General features: G+C 32.9%; 1 long non-coding RNA gene across 1 annotated transcript; it reads left to right on the top strand.

Moving 5' to 3' along the window:
• Window positions 1-364: 364 nt before the first annotated feature.
• On the top strand, window positions 365-4399 carry LOC124370832. The gene is made up of 3 exons (XR_006923216.1): window positions 365-497; window positions 1714-1856; window positions 4262-4399. It is a non-coding gene; the product is annotated as an uncharacterized LOC124370832 (long non-coding RNA).
• The last annotated feature ends 1651 nt before the right edge of the window (window positions 4400-6050 follow it).

Here is a 6050-nt window from a genome sequence, read left to right as displayed (position 1 = left end):
CGAAGTATTCTTACTGTCTCAATTGGGCACCTGAAGAACAAACCTGATGAAAACATTGGCACGACACCGTATTGTTGAAGAAGCTGCGTGTATTCCAGTAGATGTAATAAACAACGCATTGTTAGCGTTTCATCATCGTTTGGATATTTCCAAGAAGACGAGGGGGAACGATTTGAACACCTCCTATAACAATCTAGGTAGTTGATTTTAAGTTGCTATTGTTACCAACCACTAAGAATTTCTAATATGAAATTACACAAGTTAAAGCAAATTCCTCAGTTTTTTGCTGTATTTAAAGTTTAAATTTAAAATCTTTTGAATCTCCACCATTTTGTAACGGATAAAGCTTTCGAAGTGCAGTTTGCGGGATACTTCTTTGTTAGACAAAACCTTTAAAATGACGTGCATATCAAACTATGTCTACATTACAATTTTTCTACTGACTCATCGTGGACCGTTCCTATAGAAGAAGAATAAGTCATTGAATACATCTTAAAGTAAGTGTTTGTGCACAATAATTATGTATTAAGTTTTGTAGCTTTATCTGATATAGTTACAATAAACTTAAGGCATTTTTGAACTTGCGCATTAGTAAAGAAACTTTCAAGCTCCGCCATTTTGTTTAGAGTTAAAATTTTGAGGTCTAATTTGCTGCATGATGTTCTAATACTTTAGACCTTTAAAATGGTATGCTTATCGACCTATGTTTAGGTTTAAGATGTTTCACCGACTCCTTATGGGACATCCCCGTGAGGTAGTAGGGGGTATTTTTCCAAGAACCAGAACATTAGAATTTAGGAAATACATCGACGCATGATCTTAGTATTAATTGTAAGCTGGTTTATCCTATGTCCTTTAGGGATGCTTTTACAGCTGGACAATTCTTGTATTCCTTATATACCTAGTTTTTTCACACCACGTTACCATTATATGAAACATAACTAACACGTTCAAAGATAAAAGGTTGCAAAGTAAAAAAGTTGCACCTTCACACTTTTTTGTTATATTAGATACGTGGAATTTGTTTCTCTTACTAGCTACAAAAGGACTACATCGATAATGACAGTTTTCACATTTTTACCCCCAACTACATGTGGTGGTACAAATACAGTAAATTAATGAGTATACACATGGTTAATGAGGTGGAACCGCACTACCAACATTACCACAATAACAACTGTAAATCAAGTGACTCCAACATCTGCTGTGTAGTGGTAGTACCGCTTCCATGTGGCGTACCACAGGGCACGGCGTTAATCGTTTGGACCTTTTTTTATCTCACTGTGGAAGCCGAAACATTACCAGCGTTAATATTTATAACTAGAGAACTGAGAAGGTAAAGAATGAAAATAATTATCAATTTAGGATTTATAAATGTATAAAACATGGTTTAATGAATAATGGATATGTCAAGACTCAAAGAAAATTAGTCAAAAATGCCCACTTTACTTTTAATTATCAAAGTTTATCTGAAGAAAAGAGCAATACCAGAGTTTCCCTGCTTTACGACTGTTGTAACAATTAAAGCATTTTTTCAAAAATCATCGAGGATGGAGTTTGAAGATGGACCGCAAGCTCTGTAGATTTAAGACAGCATGAGTTGTAGGGATATATTCTAATAAATATTACATAATCAAGTGCCCTATTTTTAATTTTTTTGTACGGTACGTTTAAAGATGCTGTTGAAATATCTATGGAAAGCTAATTTTGCAGAGCTCCCAGATATAATAGCATGCTGAGATTAAGAATTTTCTTCAAACCGTCTCTGAACTCGGGGAATATTAAGATGATCTTTATATTCAGGTCAGGTGCAATGATGCTGGTGCTTAAGCAAGCAAAGATTCAGATTAGTGGAGGTAAGTATTCATCTGGGAATATTTTTCCATAGCTTAATGTAATTATGATTTCTATCTCAAAAACATAATTTCACAAAAGAGGAGTACGCCACAAGTGTTTCAAAACAGGCTTCTCTAAAGCTGCATGTAAAATAGCATTGAGATGATCTGCAGCCAGACAGATATATAACGATACAGAATAGAAATTGTTACACTCTTATGATAGACAAGTCCGTAAATGAAATTCTTCACAAGATATCTGCCAATAATAAGAATACACGTGTCGCATTGTCATATAATTAAATGTTATACGTTTTTACTGTATTGATTTTGAGGTCAAAATACAAATGGTAGTCTCTCCGTCTGTGCGATAACTCTTTCATTACGGTTAAGCCTTAAATGCTCCGTTGAATCGGTTTATTATTTTGATAAGTTACAACATTTAAAAAATTAATGAAACAGTTATGACAATGGTAGTATAAATCACCCTCAAATTAATTATTATTAATGATATACCATTTCGTCTGAGGACTTAAAAGTATAATTTCAGGCTTTATATATGACAAAAGGCTATTTGAAGGTGTATTACTGGAACTTTAATAGAAAAAATCAATGTCAGTAAGAGAATTACTTTCTATTATGCCATCAATGTAAAATAATAACAAATGAAATTGATAAATCAATATTTTACTCTCCGTTGTTCAAATATTTAGGTTTCAGTTAGTTTTATGCGGTTTTTATGTGGTGATAAGATTACACATTTATATTTTAATATTTTAAGAGTTTCAACGTTCAAATTCATTTAAGTTATTTTTGTTTTATTGTTCATATTCAAAATAAATTGTTGTGTCGTAACAAACTACCAAATGCTCTATCATATTTTAAAGTATTTATTCTACCGGTTTTACTAAACTAAAGTAATATTACATTTTACTACAAATACATTATTAATCTTTGTATATATTAAAAAGCCAATTAAAATTACAGTTGCTCAGAAAGCATGGTTATAAAGACAGATAATGCCAGGTTTTACTGTGGTCGCTATAGTAGTTATAAACAGTCTATTCGCTATTAAGTCATGGTCCTACAATTACAATTCAACAGTTGCTCGGAGCATGGTTATAAAGACAGATAATGCCAGGTTTATTGTGGTCGCTATAATAGTTATAACAGTCTATTCGCTATTAAGTCATGGTCCTACAATTACAATTCAACAGTTGCTCGGAGCATGGTTATAAAGACAGATAATGCCAGGTTTATTGTGGTCGCTATAATAGTTATAACAGTCTATTCGCTATTAAGTCATGGTCCTACAATTACAATTCAACAGTTGCTCGGAGCATGGTTATAAAGACAGATAATGCCAGGTTTATTGTGGTCGCTATAATAGTTATAACAGTCTATTCGCTATTAAGTCATGGTCCTACAATTACAATTCAACAGTTGCTCGGAGCATGGTTATAAAGACAGATAATGCCAGGTTTATTGTGGTCGCTATAATAGTTATAACAGTCTATTCGCTATTAAGTCATGGTCCTACAATTAATTACAATTCAACAGTTGCTCGGAGCATGGTTATAAAGACAGATAATGCCAGGTTTATTGTGGTCGCTATAATAGTTATAACAGTCTATTCGCTATTAAGTCATGGTCCTACAATTACAATTCAACAGTTGCTCGGAGCATGGTTATAAAGACAGATAATGCCAGGTTTATTGTGGTCGCTATAATAGTTATAACAGTATATTCGCTATTAAGTCATGGTCCTACAATTACAATTCAACAGTTGCTCAGAAAGCATGGTTATAAAGACAGATAATGCCAGGTTTATTGTGGTCGCTATAATAGTTATAACAGTCTATTCGCTATTAAGTCATGGTCCTACAATTACAATTCAACAGTTGCTCAGAAAGCATGGTTATAAAGACAGATAATGCCAGGTTTTATTGTGGTCGCTATAATAGTTATAACAGTCTATTCGCTATTAAGTCATGGTCCTACAATTACAATTCAACAGTTGCTCGGAGCATGGTTATAAAGACAGATAATGCCAGGTTTATTGTGGTCGCTATAATAGTTATAACAGTCTATTCGCTATTAAGTCATGGTCCTACAATTACAATTCAACAGTTGCTCAGAAAGCATGGTTATAAAGACAGATAATGCCAGGTTTATTGTGGTCGCTATAATAGTTATAACAGTCTATTCGCTATTAAGTCATGGTCCTACAATTACAATTCAACAGTTGCTCAGAAAGCATGGTTATAAAGACAGATAATGCCAGGTTTATTGTGGTCGCTATAATAGTTATAACAGTTTATTCTTTATCAAGTAATGGTCCTACAATTAAAATGTGTTAATATATTTCTTTAGTATCTTTAAAACATGATCTTGCTTATTTGAATGATACGGTTACGTGTCAACAGATGCCAATATTGACAGCTCCAGAATACTGTGAGAGGATCCACTATCCAATATCAACAGTTGCGGTTCAGAGATTACGCGCTTTATCAAATATTGGCAGACGCGGTACACCAGATCAAGTTTGCCGACTCTGTGCTCACAATATCAAAACTTATATACAGATCAATAAATCCTGCCAGTTTATCATGTCGTAAAATAATTAACGTTTAAAACAGCACATTGATGAATCGTAAAAACACGTAGGTAAAATATTTTGATGTTCGAGGGAATTTTGCTCACTTCATTATATTTTACAGCGGAATCAATTGCTTATTGCAGAACGAAATCTGCCATTCTGGTAATCCTTAGTGCAATTCATTAGTAATGTTCAGCTGTACATTCTGGATAGATGTTGTACAAATAATATGTAAAAGCCAGGTGGCATTGGGGTACTTCAGTGTCGGCAACAAAATTAAGTACCCCCGTGTTCTAAATTATACTTTGAATTATCATCATAAAGGGCAGGATTTTGTTAAGAGATTTGATAGTAAGAAACTTTAAAAAGCCAAAAATTAACTTGATTTATTAAGCAATGGCGAAGCCTATAACTTGAGAAGATCCATCTGTCTATACGCAAGATGTCTCGAGAACAAACAGACCTATAGACCCAACATTTAGCATAAACCTACATGTATCTGTAGATGAGATGGAGTTTGACGATGGTACAACTTACTTCATGTGATTATGACGTGATTTTGGTAAGCGTCAGCAAACATTTTTACATAAATCTTATGAATAATTTAATGGTAACGAGAAAATTGCAGGATAAATACACTTTTATACAGGCTGACAAAAATGTATGTTAAGTTTTAAGGTGTGAAATTGAAACACACGTAGCCTGAATATCAGAATAAAATGTGTTATGCAATCAGGAGCAAATAGACTTTTTCATACGACCAAGGTGAAGATTGTTACGCGGCACGTGATTCAGGACTTGTCTGTACTGTTTTAGCAATTTCAATATGAGATATATTTTAAAACGTTAACATAAACTGAATGCAAATCTTCCTCAATTGTTAAAATTGACTTATTACTGTTTACTAATGATTCGGCACCTCCAGCTCCAATAGATATTTTAGAATAATTTATTCGTTAGTCTAATAACACAAATCAATTAATTTAAATTACAAAATAATGTTTAAAAATCACCTTATGTAAGTAAAACAGTTATTAAGCTTTAAACTGCCATAGTAGTAACAATGGAATGTGATGAATAATGAAAAGAACCTTAATAGAATATTCATGTAGCGGTTCTAATGCAATACAGTACAGTTCAATTACATTGTATCACGCTGAGTTACGTCGGTAAAAATACTGGCTTTATATTGGCTTTATTCGCATTTTCAATTAATGAACAAAGTCAAATACAGTATGTTTGTTGGCTTAGCGTTAGCAAAGTTTATCACTCGGCGAATAGGAAAAAATCAATTCTGTCAGCCTGACACATGATAGCCTGAAAAAAATTACGCATAGACTTGAAGACCTATCAATTTTGCATGGAGCTTCATTTCTACATAGGAAAAATTGCTATTGTAATGTATACCAATTTCATGGGATTCTACTGAGTGTCTTTTCCACTTAAAATATTTTTATCGTCATTAATAATTAATGAAATCATTAATACACTCTTTTATTCTAACCCTCAACAAATTTCTCATTCATCTCATTGAACAAAAAGCACAAATTATACCATATACAGGATGACGTTAGAACAATTCAAACAAATAATTCTTTCCTTTTTTTGAGGTAATA

The sequence above is a fragment of the Homalodisca vitripennis genome, unplaced genomic scaffold (genome assembly GCF_021130785.1).
Source record: "Homalodisca vitripennis isolate AUS2020 unplaced genomic scaffold, UT_GWSS_2.1 ScUCBcl_559;HRSCAF=2842, whole genome shotgun sequence".
Taxonomy (NCBI): Eukaryota; Metazoa; Arthropoda; class Insecta; order Hemiptera; family Cicadellidae; genus Homalodisca; species Homalodisca vitripennis.
Note: the sequence above shows the minus strand (reverse complement) of the source record. Positions and strands in the feature narration are given on the sequence as shown.